Below are 20,897 nucleotides of genomic sequence, written 5' to 3' on the forward strand. Positions count from 1 at the left end.
AGCCCTTCCCCTTCCAATGCAGATGACACGGGTTCGATCCCTGGTTGGGGAACTAAGATCCCACATGCCTCTCCGCTAAGAAACCAAAATATAAAACAGAAGCAACATTGTAACAAATTCAATAAAGACTTTAAAAATGGTCCACATCCAAAAAATTCTTGAAAAATATGATAATGAGGGAAGGAGATCAGATACATAATGATGCCTACTTTCTAAGTCCACTTATATGATATTCAAGGGTAAGCAAAACTAATCAAGTAAGTAGTTTAAAATCATGATCCTGTCTGAGACAATCTGGTTTCTAGAACTTGTGATCTTAGCCATGATGCTATATCTGTAAATCCATGGACAAAGATTTTGAAGAAGATAATGATTTACCCTGTGTTATATGAGTGGTGAGTTCCTGGGGAAGAGGGAATAATTAAGAGATAATTGAGGAGAAGTGAAATAGAACTTTGTTTTTGCTCTCTCTATATCTGGTTATTTCAAAATTTTTAAATGAGCATGTGTAATGTTAAAAAACATTTTTTTGAGTGTAATTTACTTACAGTAAAATGCACAAGTCATAAGTGTATATTTTGGTGAATTTTGTGACAAATATACATTCATGTAAATGACACCTCAATGTCACCGTTGCCCAGAGGTAGCCACTCTTCTAACTGAATGCCAGAACAAAAGTGAGCACAATTAGAAGAAAATGCCACAATCAAACATTCAGCATTATAAAACTTCGCAATGCATGGCAACAAGTAAAAGTGATCAGGTATGCAAAAACATAGAAACACATGGCTCCTACAAGGAAACAGTCAATAGAGGCATAATCAGAAAGGACAGAAATTAAAAAACAAAGACTTTAAAATAGCTATTATAAATATGCTTAATATGCTCAAGAAGAAGTGGGAAACATGAACATGATGAGAAGCCAAAAGAAAGGTTTTTAAAAGAGAGAGAGTCTGAAAAGGAATTTCTAGAAATGAAAATTAAATCATCTGAAACAAAGAATATACTGACTAGATTAACAGCTGATTAGATGCTATAGAAGAACAGATTAGGAAATGATCAGAAAACACAGTTACAGAAAATGTTTAAATGAAGTACAGAAAAGATTGACAAAAAAATAAAATAATATATAGCACCTATGGAACAATATCAAAGAACTCTAACTTGTAAAATTAGAGCCCCAGAGAAGAAGATGGATATGTGAAGAAATAATAATAGCTATAAGTTTATCCAAATGTAGTGAAGATGATAAGCCCATATGCCAAAAAAAAAAAAAAAAGTCTGTGGAACCCAAGCAGAAAAACTATAAGGAAAACCATGCCAAAGTAATTACAAATTGCTAACAAAACAGAGACAAAAAAAAAAAATCTTCAAAACAATCAGAGATAAAAGGTAAATTACAGAGTAATACAGACAAACACAACAGCAGAATTCTTATGATAAAATATGCAAGCCTAAAGGAAAGAGAGAAATATCTTAAAATGTTGAAGGAAACTATTATCATAGAATTGTATCCCCAGAAAAATTGTCTTTTAAAAATGAAGACAAAATAGAGAATATTAGAGATGAAAAAAATATTTCACATAAATAAAAGCTGAAGGGATCCATCAACAGCAGACCTGCATGAAAGATATTAAAAAAGCAAAACAAAAAACTTTGCACACACTAATGAAAAATCAGAGGGACTTCCCTGGTGGTCCAGAGGTTAAGACTCCAAGCTTCCATTGAAGGGGCGTGGGTTCAATCCCTGGTTGGGGAACTAAGATCCCCCATGCTGCATGGCGCAGACAAAAGAAAAAATCAGAGACTGTCAGACTGGATTTCAAAAGCAAGACACCTACAAGATATTCTTTCATGTGCATGTGTGCTGCATCCTAAGTTCCCTCAGTCATTTCCGACTCTTCGCAATCTTTTGGACTGTAGCCCACCAGGCTCCTCTGTCCATGGGATTCTCCAGGCAAGAAGACTGGGGTGTCTTGCCATTTCCTTGTCCAGGGGGTCTTCCTGACCCAAAGATCGAACCTGAGCCTCTTATGTCTCCTGCATTGGTGGGAAGTTTCTTTAGCACTGAGCCACCCAGGAAGCCCATTCTTTCATGTATAAAGATATTTTTTAAAAAGTTAAAACTAAGAGTATGGAGAACTAGTACCATGCAAAAACTAATAAACGGAAATCTGGAGTGACTATAATATCAGACAAAGTGCAATTGTGGCAGGGATCACTCTATAGTATATACAGATATTGAATTATACATGTTGTACACCTGACACTTTTATAATAATACTAATAAAAAGGATTATCCATCTAGCAACAGCAGAAAACAAAATCTTTTCAAATGTACACACAACATTCACAAAGAAAAGACTATATTCTGGATCATAAAACATGTCTCAGTAAATTTAAGGGAATTTAAATCATATGAAGTATGTTCTCTGATCATAACAAAATTAAAAATAGAAATTAATACCAGAAAGATTCCTGGAAAATCTGCAAACCTTTAGAAAATAAATAACTCAAGACCAAACTTAATCATAAGAGAAATTAGAGAACACTTTGAACCAAAACTAAAATGAAAATATATCAAAATGTGTGGGATGCAGCCAAAGCAGTACTTAGAGGGAAATTTATAACTTTAAGTGCTTGTATTTGAAAAAGTCTCAAATCAGTTATCTAAGTTTCCATCCTAAGAAACTACAAAAGAAAGAGCAAATAAATATAAAGCTCATATGAAACTTATACCTCAATAACTCTGATAAAAATTTCTTATTCCATGTTGACTTTGACCTGATAGCTTATCTTAAATCATTTCTTTTTCCTGTTGCTTTTCTTTTCTTCATAGCTATAGATCTTTTTATAAATAACAGCCTTGTTGAAAAAAACATATAACTATATACAAGGGCATATTAACTATATACAAGGGCATACATAAGGAATTTCTGAATTTTATGGTACAAATTGCATCAATGAGTGACCATATATTAAGCCCTTACCATCTGCCAACCCTTGCACATGTGTTGTTTCATTTAATAACCAGGCTATAGTGGATCCCTAGGGGATTTTGATGGCTTAATTTATGATCCCCAGAAGCCGCCATTTAAACATCCATCTCCTGCAGAATTGTTGGATTTGGTTTATTTTCTCTGTTTTGTGTGAATATTTGTTTTCATCACATAAGAAACCATCTTGAAAAAGCCCCTCATAAATCTCGGTGTGTATGAGATCAACTGGCTTTAATGAATTATGAGATCAAGTAGACGGTCTGGAAAACAGCCAGCATGTTTAAAGAAGAGATGGGGCAACCCACTGCAGTATCCTTGCCTGGAGAATCCCCACAGACAGAGGAGCCTGGCGGGGTACAGTCCATGGGGTCACAAAGAGTCGGACATGACTGAGCAACTAAGCATAGAACACAAGATACAGAGCAGGGGTGGATTTAGTCCCTCTGAGTATTCCTCAGACTCAGTCCCTACATGATACAACAGCAGTGAGCTACGGAAGATGAAGGTGTGAAATGCAGAGCCCAGAGAGGACAGCACACTCCACCCCACACCCCCAAGTGGTCAGGAGCTCACATTTTTCCTAGCAGTCCCAAGGTGTCTCCTCACCTCGTTCTCACTTACGTTCAACTGTGGTGAGCGTCCTCCCTGTGGGACAGCCGCTTCCCTTTCTTTGGTTCTGTCTGGGGACGCCGCTCTCTAGATTCATCAGGTGGGCTTCCTAGGTGACGCTGGTGGTAACGAACCCACCTGCCAACACAGGAGATATAAGAGACACTGCTTCAATCCCTGGGTCAGAAAGATCCCCTGGAGGAGAGCATGGCAACCCACTGCAGTATTCTTGCCTGGAGAAGCCCATGGACAGAGGAGCCCAGCGGGCCACAGTCCATGGGGTCGCACAGAGTCGGGCATGACTGAAGTGGCTTAGGACACACACAGAGAGACCAGTTAGCGTGCTCACCCCAATATTAACAAACATCACAGGTCTACACAGAGGAATTATTTGTTTACTGGTGAACTAATCAGAAGATATCACTACAGCTGGGGATCTTCCCCCGAATGAAAACGAAGGTTTGAGAATTATTCTTTTTCAAAGGTCCATTCTAAATTATGGGGCTGTAATTCCATCTTGAAGGCTACTTGTGGGTCACGCTTCACTTCTCGTGGTTTATGACTTCAACCCAGGCCCTTGATGGAATTATAACCCAACAGGCACAGAGACTGCTATTTATCATCTGTTTATTTTACAACAGAGCATCTAGTATATTTTGGTTTTATGCTCCTGGAGAAGACAAGCAGGGAGGAGGAGATAAAAGAATTGAACCCAGGCTACAGCCATGTCCACCCAACTTTAAATCCTTGAGATAAAAAGGCAGACAACAGTCCAGACATGTTATCGAACAGATACCTGGAAGTCTCTTCTCTGGGTCACAGTGGAAATAAAACGTCCAAAGGACTGTTTGGTGTCTCTTCTGGGCGGAGCAGCAGAGCTCAGCAGGCAGACAAGAGGGTGGCCATCCTGCCTCCCTCCTCTCCACCCCACCCCTGCCTCTGTCTGCTCTGTGCCAACAACAAGCTCTTAGGCGGGAGGCTGCAAGCGCACAAAAAGCTGGGTCAGGGATCAGGCAGGGTCACTGGGCACTCAGGCCTTGGATTTGGCCGCTGGTCCCCACGGTGTGCTGGGCGTGGACACCCCTTTCTCTTTCCACGCTGTCCCCAGGCTCTACCGCACACTTGGCCCTGGGCCTTGGCAAACATTCTAATTTGATGCATAATTAATGTAACAGTGATTCAAGGCAGAGAGGCTTCTGGGACTAATTAGTGACCTGAATCTCCATGGTAGCCTGCATTCCATTCTTATCAGTGCCGGGAAGAGCTGCACTCCCTGAAACAATGTCTCCCACTTACGACTGCAACACAGCCAAGAGGCAAAGATCATCTTCCCCTTCACTGTGCACAGATTCCAGCAGTGTGTGATCACGTCCCACGGGGACTGCACTTCCCCTGGAAGAGCCGCATTGAATTAGTCCCTCGTGAACTTTCAGGTTTCTATGTGGGCCTAGGGAGCTTTCGTCGCAGGTGGAGAAATAAAGACAGTCAGCAAGGGCTTGTTGACCATTCACAGAATGGACAGCATTGTTCTGGGGGTTGGAGAAGCTTGAAAGAGAATGGAAGCCTCAGCTCTCTTTCCAAAGACCTTGCAGTAGGATAATGAAGCCCACAGTGATGAGAATAGATGACCTGTGATTTCTCCTTCCTAACTTGATCCCCCATTTGTCTGAGCTTGCATGGCTCCCAGTGTGCCAGCCATATACAGAGGAGAAGTTCAAAGTCAGAGTGACCTCAGCCCAGGGAAGTCAGGGGCACCGCAGCAGTGATGGTTTCACTGCCTCCCTCGCCCCCTGCCCCCACCAGCTTCCTGGAGCTCTTTATCCCCATCAGAACCACTGCATTTCAGCTCACTTGCTCAGGCCCAGCCTGATGAAGCCTAGAGTCAGCAAGTTGTGGACATGGATTGTGGGCCAATCCAGTCTGACCACTCCTTCAATTCATGTACACATGTGGTCCGTGGCTGCTTTCACGTGACAGTGGCAGAGTTTAATAGTTGCAACAAGCATGGGATGACCCACAAGTCCTACAACATTTACTATTCAATCCTTTGCAGAAAAGTTTGCTGACCCCTGCTCTAGACCATCAAAAACCACCCAGCAGGTGGGTGATCTTGGCTTCAGTCTTAGTGTCTTAGAATTCTTTTTTAAAGAGTGAGCTATTCGAGAGTCCCTTGGACTGCAAGGAGATCCAACCAGTCCATCCTAAAGGAGATCTGTCCTGGGTGTTCATTGGAAGGACTGACGCTGAAGCTGAAACTCCAGTACTTTGGCCGCCTCATGCAAAGAGTTGACTCATTGGAAAAGACCCTGATGCTGGGAGGGATTGGGGGCAGGAGGAGAAGGGGACGACAGAGGATGAGATGGCATCACCAACTCGATGGGCATGAGTTTGAGTAAACTCTGGGGGTTGGTGATGGACAGGGAGGCCTGGCGTGCTGCGATTCATGGGGTCGCAAAGAGTCGGACACGACTGAGCAGCTGAACTGAACTGAACTGATGGACCAAACCAAGAACAATGACTTAACAAAATGTATCATTTTTAGCCTCTACTCAGGATTACGCAGTGACCAAGTGCCTGTTTGATAAACACATAGGTGCTACTTTCTATACATCAGGCACAACTCTAAGCCCTATACCTACCTGAACTCTTTTCATCCTTACTATCACCCTATCAAGTTGGCATCACCCCCCGCCCCATTCGCAGATGAGAAAACTAAGATGCAGAGAGGATATGTTACCCACAGCTGTATAGCTAATAGCAAGTGACAGAGCCAGGATTTGAACCCAGGAAGCCTTCAAGTTCATTCAGACAAACCAGGACCTTCAAGTTCATTCAGCAAACTTGCCAGTCAGAGCCTGTTTTTATGACATTCCCCAAAGCTGGGGTCGTAACATCTAGCCTGGATCTTTATGGGCTAATCAAATTTTCAGTGTCAAATATATTACTATAATTCAATGTTGGTAAGGGTGCAGTGAAATGGGTACTTTGGTACATTTTATATCAGTTCAGTTCAGTTCAGTTGCTCAGTCGTATCCAACTCTTTGTGACCCCACAGACTGCAGCACGCCAGGCCTCCCTGTCCATCACCAACTCCCTGAACTTGCTCAAACTCATGTCCATCGAGTCGGTGATGCCATCCAATCATCTCATCCTCTGTTGTCCCCTTCTCCTCCTTCTTCTCCTTTTATATAGATTTCTCTATATATTTTTACAATTATCTATTTTAATTGGAGGCTAATTACTTTACAATATTGTAGTGGGTTTTGCCATACATTGACATGAATCAGCCATGGGTGTACATCTGTTCCCCATCCTGAACCCCTTCCCCATCCCATTTCTCAGGGTCATCCCAGTGCACCAGCCCTAAGCATCCTGTCTTGTGCATCGAACCTGGACTGGGGATCTATTTCACATATGATAAAATACATGTTTCAATGCTATTCTCTCAAATCATCCCACCCTTGCCTTCTCCCACAGAGTCCAAAAGTTTGTTCTTTACATCTGTGTCTCTTTTGTTGTCTCATATACAGGGTCATCATTACCATACTTCTAAATTCCATATATATGTGTTAATATACTGTATGGGTGTTTTTTTTTCTGACTTACTTCACTCTGTGTAACAGGCTCTGGTTTCAGCCACCTCATTAGAACTGATTCAAATGCATTCTTTTAATAGCTGAGCAATATTCCATTGTGTATATGTACCACAGCTTTCTCTATATATTTTTATATAAATTTCTCCTACATTTTATATAGATTTGTAAATTGATTTTGGAAAAGAATTTTATTATGTTGCTCAAGTGTATTAAAAAGGATTAGGTCCCCAGTCTATGTTTAAATAATAACCCAACACACAGAGAAAACTTTCCAAGCTATGATATTTATTGTGACAATATTTGTCACATGGAAAAATTAGGAAGTATACAATAGTAGGTAAATGGTTAAATGAACTCATGGACTATTATCTTACAGAGCATAACTGTGTATATATGTAAAAAGAGACTAGAAAAACTATATAAATGTTTGTTGAATGAACTGAATAACAACAACAATTCCAGAATGTTCTCCACAGATCATATTTTCACTTGGCAAAAGAAGGACCCAAATTCAGTTTGGAAAATATGGTCGCTGGAGAGTCATGTGGTCATGCGGTCATGAAATCTGGAAGTTTCTACCAATAGCTCACTTAACTGTTACATGGCTCTAATGGTTAAAGAAATCTGCCTTCTCAAACTTCCATCCATTCTCAGCAGGCTGGGAGGTGAGATGACCAGAACAAAACCCGTATAAACCAGGACAGATGCGTAAGATACTTCAGCCTTAACAGTTCTCCTAACAAAAGCGTCATGTGCTAATCGCTGTCACTGTTAATGTGTGAAGTTATTTTTGAAAATATTTTCTATTTTGGCACTTTAGGCGGGGGCTTTCTATTTGCTCTTCTCCGGACCTGCCTTCCTCATCTGGAACTCGGATTTGCGGTTTAGAACTTGAGACACTGTCCGTATTTCACAGTGCTTGAGTCTAAATATTCTTCCTCATAAATGAAGGCAAATGACTGTTTTCTTCCTCCTCTTGCTGAGTGTTTTCCTAGATTGTGTTTTTCACTGTTGACTGATGTTTTTTCCTTGCGTTATGATGGGTGAAAGCCAACTGTACACATTGCCAAGTGCAGCGTGGTTGGGATCCGCCAGGGTAGGGGGTGGGAAGGAAACCTCGCTTCTTGGATGATGGTGATGTTTGGGCACTATTATAAGTGATTCACATACGTTCAGTGTGGGAGCTGGAGCTGAAGGGAATCTCACGGGGTGGGTGTGAGGCCGCTGGTCCATCCCAGGGGCTGGGGACTTGATCTGTGTTTGATTTCTGCAATGATTTTTTGGCATGACTCTGTGAGGCTGTACATAGGTATCAAAGCTCTCAGGCTCTTAAGAGGCATCTACTTTTAAAGTTACATATGTGCAAATTTCTGGTTATTCCTCCGGGTGAGTGTCAAATGGAACAAGTACAAAGACATACATTTGGGATGAAATGATTGTTTCATCAAGTATAATGAAGGATTCCCGGATGAGTGACAACTCATGTCTGGAAAAACTGAAAGTTTCTGTTGGCCAAGGGAAATTTCTGCGATAAAGGCACTCCTTTATATCTTGATATAGTCTGGGTTACACAGGTATACAACTGTGTCAAAACCCAACCAATGTACAATTAAGACTCAGAATTCCTGTTTCATCAAAAGAAATACTGGAAACAAAGACTAAACTCTGGTTAATATGCATGTGGAAGAATTTAGAGGGAATTCTATCTGAAATTCACAAAAAGTAAGATGGACTGATGGTGGAAATGGGGCGGGATACACATGTGATAAAACGAGGGTACTAAAGTGTCAGCATCAGAATCTAGGTGATGGTTCTATGCAGCGGTGTCGCCTTGCTTGAGACTGGCCATGGTGGGAATGTCAACACCGTAGATATCAGCAAATCATACAAATCAGAGCATTTTAAATTTTTCATCTGAAGAGCCAGTTTACAAACACACCACTCGGTAGCTATGTGGGTTGTTCGCTGTAAATGTCTTTCAACTTTTCTGTATGTTTGAAACTGTTCATAATAAAATATTTGCAAAACAATATGACTCAATGTGTTTTTTTAAAAAATGATGTAAAAAATAGTTTTTAGACTTTTGCTTCTGAGTAGGATTGGAGAAGGAAATGGCAACCCACTCCAGTACTCTTGCTTGGAAAATCCCAAGGACGGAGGAACCTGGTATGCTATAGCCCATGGGGTTGCAAAGAGTCGGACACAACTGAGTGACATTTACTTACTTACTTAGGATTCAGTAGGTAGAGGCAAGGCATTTCTAGCACTGCAAGAGCTTGGAGAAAAAAGACACATCACAAAAACAGGGTGGAGAATCACAGAGGCAAAGAGGACTAGAAGAATGAGAATCCCAGAGAGAAAAAGTACATGCAAAGCGAGCTGAGGCTGCTAGTAGCTTTCTTCAGTGAAGCAGGATGAGGGCACTTGCTAAAGTCCAGTCTAAGGACAGGGCTTATCATATGCAGAGAAGAGAGAAACCAGCAGGGTGCTTTTCTGAGCCCTATGACTGATGCAAGAGAAAGGATCCAGAGGAGTCCTAGACCCTTGGCTGGTTTCCCACAGGACAGTTTCTGCACAAGGGTGGACGGGAACCTCTAGCTGAGCCAGCAAGGAGGGGTATGATTGCCCTAAGCTCTGAGGTCCTGGGAGATGGTCACACGAGTGGGAGGGGCTTGTAACCATACCCAGTGGGGCTCCCCACCAGAACTCTGGCAGATTTTGAATCTTTAGGATGTGGAGGCTAAACTTTCAGGACAGAGGTGCCAGAGACACAGCAAGATCTCAATCCAAAGCCCAGGGGAACTTCGCCTGGATAGCAGCTGGACCTGGAGTCAGACATCCCTCAGCCTCAGGTTCTATAAGAAATGAAGTCCTACTAGAGGAAGGGCCCTGGGACAAACACGCTCCAGGTTAGAGTTAGAAACTTGTGAAACCAGATGGAACTGGGTCTAACTGCAACCCAGCCATGACCCGGTCTAAGTTCTCACGGCATTGAGGTGATAAGCCCCTTATACTGCTTGTCTAGCTGGAGAAAGGGCAAAGCCCTATGGGAAAGTGACCTTTACTTCAGTCTCGATGGTTTTTTATACAAAACGCCTGGCAAACAGCCATAAGTAACGAGACAAGGATGTAGGAAAATGTGACCAAAAATCAGGAGGGGAAATAGACAATAAAGCAGATCCACAAAATATCCAAAGGTTAGACTTAGCAGGGAAGGACTTTGAAAACAACCACTATAAATATTTTAGAGAAAATGATGGACAAAAAAGATGTCTGAAAGACAGAGAATCTCAACTGAGAACTGGAATGTATTTTAAAAAAGAAACAAGTGGACATTCTAGGACTGCAATACCTCAAAGCAAGAACTCTTTGGATGTTTTAACAGCAGAAGTCAAGGTAGTGAACCTCAAGACACGTGAACAGGAGAAAAAAACATACTGAAGAGCAGAGAGAAGTATGAGACAAGCAGAATACAGACAAAGAGCCTAACAAGTGTGCAACTGGCATACCAGAAGGCAAGGAGGTAAAGAATGAGGACTAAGGGATATTTAAAACCAAAGCCCTTATAGGCACCAGGGGAAGATGTATTTCATTTGGGTGTTCCTGTCCTGGTCGTTACATTTACTGACTATGTGCTACACTGGGAAAACCCCATACTTCTTCTGATCTTGCTTTTTCCTTGTCTGTAAAATTGAATCAGTAATATTAACTCCTTAGGACTTTCATAGTATCATCTGTAAATGATAAAACTATATAAGGTAGGGTGAAAATTTCTTAAACTGTCATTGTTCTCATCATTACTGTTTCTTTGCTCAGTTATTCTTGGGGGTATGTAATCTCTAGCCCTAGCATACATTGGTTTCATTTAGGCTGTATCTCCTCTTCATTCTAAAATAATTCCATCTTTGTTGCGTGTTTTTCCTCCTTGTGTAACAAGCAGTATCTATGCCAGAGGTCACTGAAATAGTCACGTTGAAGACTCTGTAAAGGATTGCCCTTCTGAGACTATTTTCTGGGACTTGAAGTTCTTGGGTGGAGGGAGAACAGAGGGGACAGAATTGGGAAATATGCTCTAATGTAAGTCAAATTCACTTAAATTTTTTGATCATTTAGTCTCTAGTCACATTAGAACTGAGTGAAAGCCCAGATTCATATCAGGAAGGGTAGATCCATAAGACTCACCAAAATGATGTGCAATTGTGAGCACACATATATATTTATAGGCATTTATATACACACATATTAAAGTGCTCATGGAACACAAGCCTGGAAAACATGATTTCAGATGAAAGATTTGTTACCAGGGAAACCAAAACGTCCAGTATTCTGATTCTGAGATAACCCCTAAAATTCTAAACACGGTTTCTGAATTAGTTTGAGCTCTTTTGTTATGTGTGTTGTTGTTTTTATGAAGAAATAAAGAAAATAAAGGGTTTCCCAGGTGGCACGAGTGGTAGAGAAACTGCCTGCCAATGCAGGAGACATAAGAGACACAGGTTCGATCTCTGAATCAGGAAGATCCCCTGGAGGAGGGCATGGCAACACTCCAGCATTCTTGCCTGGAGATCCCATGGGCAGAGGAGCCTGGTGGGCTGCAGTCCATGGGGTCTCATGACTGAGTGACTTAGCATGCTCTCACCTTTTTAAAAGCCCTGTCTCCAAATACAGTCATATTGGAGGTAGGGTTCCAACAGATGTATTTTTAGGAGACAATTCAGCTCATTGGCTTCCCAGGTGGCACAGTGGTAAAGAATTTGGCTGCCAATGCGGGTGACATAGGAGACACAGGTTTGATCCCTGGACTGTGAAGATCCCCTGGAGAAAGAAATGGCAACCCAATCCAGTAGTCTTGCCTGGAGAATCTCATGGACAGAAGAGCCTGGTAGGCTATTTAGTGCAGGGGATCACAAAGAGTCGAACATGACTTAATGACTGAGCACACATTCAGCTCATTACAAGCAGAGGAAAAAAGATCAAATGTTAGTCAATGGCCTCATGACTAAAAGTACTTTGCCACGTCCATGCCAGTAACAACTGGCCAACCCAGTAGATCAAAAAGCTACACGCCTTTGTTTCTTTACTGAGGGGTTGCAGTGGGGTAGGTGATGGTGGTGTGACCATCTCCACTTGTTTTTTTAGCTTAGATTTGTGGACTTGGAGTCCTGAGTCTTTTCTGTCACCACCTTTCTGACCATCTGATGGTCGGCCCTCTGTTCTCTTCACCCTAGATATCCTATCTTTTAAGAAATGGGGAAAAAAAAAGAAATGGAGGCTTCCAGCCATTGCAAGTATGTCTCCAAAATTAAGCTACCCAACTCTGGGGTCACAACTGCAGGGGAGAAGCCACAGAGCTGCTACCTTGGGATACCAAGTGCCCGTTGGGGTGGGATGCTATAGGTCTCTGGCTTGGTTCTTCAGCCAAGACAAAACTCACCCTTTCCTGACAATGCATGTGAAATAGGACATTTACCCAAGTCAAGTCAGAAAATGCTTATCACAGGGGAGGCCATGGACACTGGGACAAAAACATCTCAGACACTGAACTCTAGGAGCTCACAGTCCCGTGGGGAAGACAGACACTTAATGAAGCAAGGAGCAGAGCCCATGAAGCCTCGACAGTGAGAGCCAGTCATGCCGACCGAGAATCAGGGATCGGTTCACAGAGGTCCACAGGGGAGTAATGTCCGGGCAGGATCTAGGATCAGGAACATGAACTTGACAGGTGGAAAAAGCAAGGAGTGTGGGATGGTGTGAAGAAGGCAAATCCTTCCACTTGGATGAGAAAGCCCGTGCCAGACCACAGAGGCACAAAGATGATGGAATTTCTCAGAGACAACATGGCAAAACTGATGCAGCTCACGCAGACTTCTCAGGTTCACCCCGAGTGCTGGTTAAAATACAGATTGCTCCCCATCCTGGTTCAGGAGTTCCTGCTGCCGTGGGTGTGCGGTGCCATCCAAGGATCTGCATTTCTCTCAAGCCACCAGATGGTGTGATGCTGCTGATCCAGGGGCCGCACTTGGACAGAGCACCGAATCCTAACCTCTAGACCACCCGGGAGCATCGGGGCCACACTTTGAGAACTACCTCACTGAAGATGGTGAAGGACGTGGTGGTGGGTAAGGCAGAGTGTGGGCTTTCCTCTTTAGACGATGGTTGGGCACTGGGGCACTTGGGCAGCTGTTTCAGAGGAGAGCTGTTGGGTTGAGGGAAATTTCCAACAATTGTCTAGGGCTGGGGGCAAGTTCTGGAGCTGTTCCAACCAGGCCCTGGAATGTTCTCATCAGAATGGACAGTAAATTCCAGATGCAAGAGACATTGCAAAAACAGAGTCAAGTTCTCTTGGTGATTAGTTGAACAAGGAGGAAGAGAAGGGGAAGGTGAAGACACTTTATAGGTCCTTTTCAAGGGACTGGACAGAATTTAAAACATTCCAGAGAAAAAGCACAGAAGGAGAAGCACAAGAGAGAGCAGGTGTGTAGAAACAAGCAAGGGAACCTGGGAACCTGTGGGCATAGCTCTCCATAGAAGAGGGAGGAAAACGAAAGTTAGCATAAAAAGAAAAGACGGTTAGGGACTTCCCTGGCAATGCGGGGGGGATCAGGTTTGATCCCTGGTTGGGGAGCTAGGATCCCACATGCCTTGGGGCCAAGAAACCAAAACAAAAAACAGAAGCAATATTGTAACAAATTCAATAAAGACTTAAAAAGTGGTCTGTATTTAAAAAATATCTTAAAAATAATACAGGTGAAAATATAGCCTGAGGAGTGTCCACGAAGGGGCACAAAGGAAGGAGACATGTGAGTGTGGATGGAGGGGGAGCCCTGCAGAGGTGGATGGACCAGCAGTTTGCTAACTTATGGTGACTTGGAGGCACCTGTTTATTTAATTCTTTCAAAAATAAGCATCAAAAGGATGCCTTGTGCTGAACTCTGAGGGCACAGTGGTGAGCAAAACAGAAGAATGCCTGCCACCATGGGGCTCGTGGGTGTGGAATCTGTCATCACAAATGCAAAGGAAAAGACAGGGTGTCACGGAGGGAATGACAGGTGAGGTCACACCAGGGGATGACGCTGAAGCTCAGGCTAGATACATGAACCCAAAAAGAAGAGGCTGGGATGACCGTGCGGGTGAAGACTGCAGGCAGATGGCCCGTGTCAGCCCCAAGGATCTGAAAGGAAACCAGGTGACGGGGACAGAGAGGTGAGTGGGAGGCTGTTTCAGACAAGACTGGCAGGCAGGCCGGAGCCAACACACGCAGGATTCTGCTCAAACCTCGTTAAAACTCCTCTCCGCGTAGACGTATCTTCAGAGCCATCAGCTTCACCCCAACACCAGCTTTGTTTTTGTTTAGTTGCTCAGTCGTGTCCACTCTTTGTGACCCCATGGACTATTGACCGCCAGGCTCCTCTGTCCATGGGATTCTCCCGGCAAGAATACTGGAGTGGGTTGCCGTGCCCTCCTCCAGGGGATCTTCCTGACCCAGAGATAGAACCCACATCTCCTGCACTGCAGGTGGAGTCTTCACCACTGAGTCGCCAGGAAAATTCTGTTTTGGCTTAAATTCTGACTTTCACTAGCTTTGGGATGTAAGCCTCTATTCCTCAGTTTCCTCATGAAAAAGGATCTCCTCCATTGGGGTACTATGAAGATTAAATAACTTAATACATGTAACATGCTTAGAACAGTGTATAAGTATTTATCTTCAATAAATATTAGCTAGTTATCACCATCATTATTACTCTACGCTTGTATAAAAGGCTCAAAACCTAACTTTCCACCTCTCTTCCCCTTACTAAGGAATATACTAGTTCAGACAATCACAAAAATGTTATACATTGCTGTATTAAACTCCTGCCTAATCATTTTCAGGTCAACACCAGCTTGCTTGGAAACAAACTGAAATTTGGCCCTTCACCTATTTCACCAAATCTGGCTCAGAACAGCCTTCTGGTTTCTAGAACATTTAAAGCTCGCTTGCCTCTGAGGACGAAGGCCTGCTGTGATTGAGGATACATATAAAAATATATTTATGTGCCTGCGGCTCAGAAAGCAATTTCCAAAGAGAATTTCTGAAGCTGTTTTGAGCATTATACAGCCTCTTGAGAGGATGGATTTCTTCCAAACCCATAACCGAACTCTATCCATCCTAATGAAAGTTCACAGCAGTGACATCACTCTGTCCCTCTCTCTACACGCCTCGCACTTCTGGGGTCTGAGGGCACGCGAGGCAGTGTAAGGCCTGTGCTCTCACTCTCGTTAAGCTCACGGTCTCAGCGAAGATTCAATCCTGTCAGAGGGAGGAATTTGGCAGTTCCTGCATCTCCTTACTCATCTTTTTTCACAACCTGGTTCACAATCTAACCTGGAGGGGCTATAATAGAGTGATAAAGTGCTTGGAAGCAAAGCAAAGTAGGGTTTGAGTCTTATCTCTGCCCCTCGCTAGCTGTGTGACTATAGGCAAGTTGCTCATCCTCTCTGAGTTCAGGGATCACTTCTGTGATAATAATGAGAACACCTATTCCATCAGGCAACTGTGAAGATTGAGTGATGTCTAGAAGCACCTTGTACTTTACCTGGAACAAAGGACTGTCACTGTTGTCCTGACAGAGCAAATGGAAATCACGGCAAAATGCACCAGATGGTCCAGGGACACTGCTCGTGGCTTTGCAGCTGTGGGGAGACTTCTGGTCCCCAGCCATCTGCCACTTCCACAGACACGGCTCTCCTTCGCCAGTTTACAAGGCAATTACACAGCCACAGGTTGCTCGCGGTCGGTCAGTGCTAACAGGGAATGACTCTCTTGCTCCGTTCCTGACAAGCCGCATAGTGTTCCTGCTTCACCCCAACCTGCCCCCCAGCCCTTTCCACACCCCAGGGCTGTCAGGATTTAAGGCCAGCTCCCGGGGCTTCAAGAGCCACCTTTGTTCTCCCTCCACTCCACCTGGCAGCTTTGCAAGGTCTGATGGATCCTGTTTCAGGAAACCCCTACGGAGGTAAAGTCCAGGTTCTCCTCCACACATGAAAAGGGAGAAGAAAGTGCCAGGGGGGTGGGGTCCCTGCAGCCCAGCCAGGGGTACAAGGGAGCTGCTGCAGAGGGTTTCCATTCAGAATGAATCACTGGCTTGCAAGTTGGCAACCCCGGACTTTGGAACAACTTGGCAAATGGAAATCTAAATGGATTGTTCACTGTGTGTGTGTGTGTCCCCAGGACCATGTGTTAAACACACCTCCCTCCACACACACTGAACAGACAGACACACTGTCTCACCAACCAGCTTGCCCAAGAAGGGGTAGGGAGGGGATGGAGTACTTGGTGAGAGCAGGAAATGATACAGTGTCAGAAGAGATGATGCAAAGGCCATTGTCAAAGAGGTGACATCACAACTCTTGTGCAAATATAAAACAAAAATGTGGCACAGAGTTTATCCAATCCATTCATCAATGAGGGAAGCAGTAAGACATTCAAACTGCTGCAAATGACAATTTGAAAAGTTTGATTTTTTAATAGGCAATTGAGTAAAGAAAACAGGGTAAGATCAATAGGTTTTAAAACCTAAACTGAAAAAAAACAAAAAAAAACCTAAACTGACTCATGTCTCCCATGGTCACAAACCATAGCCTTTGTGGTTTATCTTCCCCTCCAACAGCACAGAAATTATTTGCATCTCTACCAAACAAAAATCAGCCAACCCCTGCCCCCATCAGAGCTGAGAAATAGCCAAGTCGGTGGAGCACCAATCAAGGGAGTGGGCTGAGCAGAGGGCTGGGGGATACTCAGTATCTCTTTTGCTCACTGCCAAGTGTTGAGTCATTTTTCTCCAGTTTGTGCCAAGCTACACTTGGTTCAAGTCCTCTCTGGTCCCTTTCTCCAGGCATGATGTCTGTTCTAGCCAGACAGTGTGAGACCCACTGTAGCCTTTTGCTCTTTTAAAAACCTTTGGTCCAAACTGGGTCAATAGCTAACTCAGCAACTCCTTCCTGTCTTCATTCACAGGATGCCCTGGGCCAGAGAGACGAGATGCTGGGGCACCAGCAGTGGTCACGATGCCCTCTTAACCATCTGTGGCCACAGGGCTCCAACAGGGCCACACTAGGAGCCCCATCCACCAGGACTTGAGAGGTCACATTTTAGTCCGAGTCATGGGCAGAGAAGAGACACAGCTTGAAACACTGGCCAGAACTTGCTAAAATGGCCACAGAAAACCTCAGTGACACTCGTCAAGGAGAACACATGAGGTATATGTATTTCACTTATACTAATTATTTCAGGTTAATTTAATCTCAGTACTAAAAAGGAAGCATCCACATTGATCACCATTCCTCTCACTTGCTTGTGTAGCAAGTGTTTGCCTCACATCTACTTGTGAGCCTGCATTGTTCTCAGTGGTGCACACAGCAGACACCATACCTTCCTCATGCAGCTCACCAAGTGACTCTAGAAAATGCTAATCTTCCCTTACTTATTTCATGCTTGTCAATGGGTTTTCATGCAAGAAGCCCTTGAGTCTCAAACCTTCCCAACATTTTCCCCAAAACACAGCCTGCCTGATGCCAGGTCTCTCCACCTCCACCCCTGCCTCCGGGGTCCCAGCCCCTTGTCATCTCCCCCCTGCACAACCAGATTGCTTAAAGATATGAATCAGGGGCTTCCCTGGTGGTTCAGTGGTTAAGACTCCGTGCTTCCACTGCAGGGGGCATGGGTTCAATCCCTAGTCAGGGAACTAAGATCCCAGATGCTGTGCAGTATGGCCAAAAAAAAAAAAAAAGGTTTAAAAAATGTGAATCAGGTCTCTGGAGATTAAACCCCAAACTCCACAGCAAGACTCCTGTGGTCCAGTCCCTGCCTCCCCTTCTCTCTGCTCCAACAACAGCACCAGGTTCCTCTGTCTCAGGGCCTTTGCACCAGTTGTTCTCTGTCCTACTTCTTGACTGGTTCCTCCTCTCATTCAAGTCTCCATTCAAATGCAACCCCTTTCTTCACTCCCTACTCCGGCCCTCTCTATCATATCACCCTAACCCTCACCACCATAATTACTCTTCTCTGTTGATGTAGCACAGTGGTAAAAAATCCACCTGCTATTTCAGGAGACAAGGGTCTGATCCCTTCATCAGGAAGATCCCCTGGAGAAGGGAATGGCAACCCACTCCAGTATTCTTGCTTTGAGAATCCCATGGACAGAGCACTTTGGCCGGCTACAGTCCACAGGGTCACACAGAGTTGGACACGACGCACGCATACACCCACATCTATTGACTTCCCATCTCTCAGCTCCTGACTGCAAGCTCCTTGCCAGAGGGAGAGAGGGACTGTGTCTGCCTCCTTCACACCTGAATCTCTAGCACCTGAAGTAGCGCTTAGCCTACTGGATGCACTAGAATCCTGCTTGTGAATATACTCGGAATGAGAAAATGAATAAATTGTTCTTTATCAAATATTCAAGCATCAAAATGTTCTCCCATGGCAGGAACTGGCCAGCTAAAGATACAGAAAGAGAATTAAATAAATTTAGAAATTGAGAGTAAGCTCTGTGAAAGCAGCTCCCATCTTTCCTGTTAATGGCATATCCCAGGGCCTAGAGTAGAGCTTGGCACTTAACTGGCATTTTCCGTTTATAGAAGAAACCGTTACACATGCAAATTGGGGGCTGGCACAGGTCTGGGTGAAGAGCCTGCTCAGGCAGGGTGGGGCCTTGCGAGCAGTCCTCTCAGAGCCGACAGGAAAGTCTGAGAAGGATGAGGTTTCTGAGTCCCTGCCTGGCAAGTGAAAGTGTTAGTTGCTCAGTCATGTCTGACTCTTTGCAGCTCCATGGACTGTAACCTGCCAGGCTCCTCTGTCCATGGGATTCTCCAGGCAAGAATACTGGACTGAGCTGCCACTCCCTTCTTCAGGGGATCTTCCTGACCCAGGGATCGAACCCTGGTTACCTACATTGTAGGCAGGTTCTTTACCGTTTGAGCCAACAGGGCAACATGGCACCCCCCCCCCTTAAAAGGCTTCTCAGGGAACCAAAGGTCCTCTCTCCCAGGGATCGGCTGGGTCTGGGGAAGGTGATTTTGTCCTATTGACTGCTCACCTCTCAAGTCCCTCTCTCCACGAAACTCCTTTGTCGGGGATTCGGGGGATTTCTCATTGCAGCCTTTTCTGTTTCTGCCCTGTAATTTCTCAGTTATAAAAATGGGGGCTCTGGAAGAGATCTTTAAATTCCTTTCAGAGCCAACATTTGGTGGTTTTACGTGTAAATGCTTTCCACCTGGAACCAGGGGGTGTTCGGGTCAAGCCTTTAAAGAAAGCACTTGGTGCGTAATGAGAAGGACATCCAGAGCTGGCAAGAGGAGCCCCCGGCAGCAGGCGTCCAGGTGACGAGGCCCCAGGTCCCCCAACCTGAGGCTGCTCAGGATCCTTGGAAGCCCTCATCCTGTCGCCTCCAGGGCTTGGCGCTAGGTTCCTGGAACTTCTCCACTCTAAGCAGAGATGTTATGAAGGAATGTTTGAGGTGGAGGAATGAGAAACATTCTCCACATGAGCTTTTAAAGTCCACGTGTGAGTCTGGTGTTTCTGAAGCTCCGAGTCCCCGGGGTGCTTGTTGAAAGTGCTGTCCTGGCTGCCCTCCAGGCTCTGACTCCACGGATCTGCATTTGCAGAGCATCCAGGGGATGCTAGTGCACATCTCTGATGGAGAAGTGTGCAGCCCCTGGTGACCTGCGGGAAGGAGCCTGGCCTCTGCGGGGAAGTGGCTTGGGCAGGCTGCGGCCCTGAGAGATGCTGGGAGGCCGAGCAACCTCTTCTGGGTCAGCCTCAGGCCACCAGGTTCCAATCCCGTCAGTCACCTGGGGGGCCTTCTGCATGAGGCCAGCCAGATGGGCACTTGGAGAAGAGAAGCCCACTCGTGCCCAGACGTTCTGGGGGTACACCATAGCCTATTCTCCAGGGAGCTGTCTTTATATCACTGAACATGAGTGGATTCTCTGAAGTCTCTCCAAGTTCTAGAAAATGAATGCGATGTTTTTGGCCCTCTTGCTGTCCTGATAAGCTGGTTGACTGGGCTTGAATAGTGAGCTTGATTCTGCCTCAAAGGGTACTTTCCTCGGCTCTTCTGAAAATGCTCTGTGCCTGCTTTCTACAGCTGATGGCAGCAATGGCGAAGCTCTTTTACCCTTATCCACCGCCAGACATGCACCTATGCAACTAAAATTCATGGAGCAGGAACGTCCCCGGTAGTCCAGTGGTTAACACTTCGCCTTCAAGTGCAGGGGCTTTGGGTTCAATTCCTGGTCAGGGAGCTAACCAACATGCCTTTTGGCCATAAACTAGAACATAAACACCAGAAGCAGTATTGTAACAAATTCAATAAAGACTTTAAATGGTCCACATCCAAAAAACAATCTTAAAATTCATGGAGCATTTGTCCCCAGAGTTGGAGAATTTGGTAAATAGAGAGACTCCTGAGAGGCATCTCTCCCAAGGGCAGCTGCTCCTGTTTCTCACTGCTCACGGAGCCAATGGCCGCGGTCCTTCTAACATCAGTACCCGGGGTTGGGGGCGGGCGGCGGGGAGAGCTATGGGGAGGAGGAGGCCAGAACTCAGTCAGGATTATTCACAAAGGATCAGAGAACACATCCACCCCCAGAAACAGCTCAGCGGTCCTTCTCAAACCTCAGCGCCCAGGAAGTCCCCACACCCTAACCAGTG

The 20,897-nt window shown here is 44.7% G+C and overlaps 1 long non-coding RNA gene across 1 annotated transcript in view; it reads right to left on the reverse strand.

Annotated features, from left to right (window-relative positions):
* The window catches only part of LOC122674537, a 200,138-nt gene that overhangs the window by 17,705 nt on the left and 161,536 nt on the right, over window positions 1-20,897 (reverse strand). Inside the window, exon 6 of the long non-coding RNA XR_006334990.1 lies at window positions 3,606-3,746. This is a non-coding gene — a long non-coding RNA (uncharacterized LOC122674537). The remainder of the gene's footprint in view (window positions 1-3,605; window positions 3,747-20,897) is intronic.

This window comes from Cervus elaphus, chromosome 2 (genome assembly GCF_910594005.1).
Source record: "Cervus elaphus chromosome 2, mCerEla1.1, whole genome shotgun sequence".
Classification (NCBI taxonomy): Eukaryota; Metazoa; Chordata; class Mammalia; order Artiodactyla; family Cervidae; genus Cervus; species Cervus elaphus.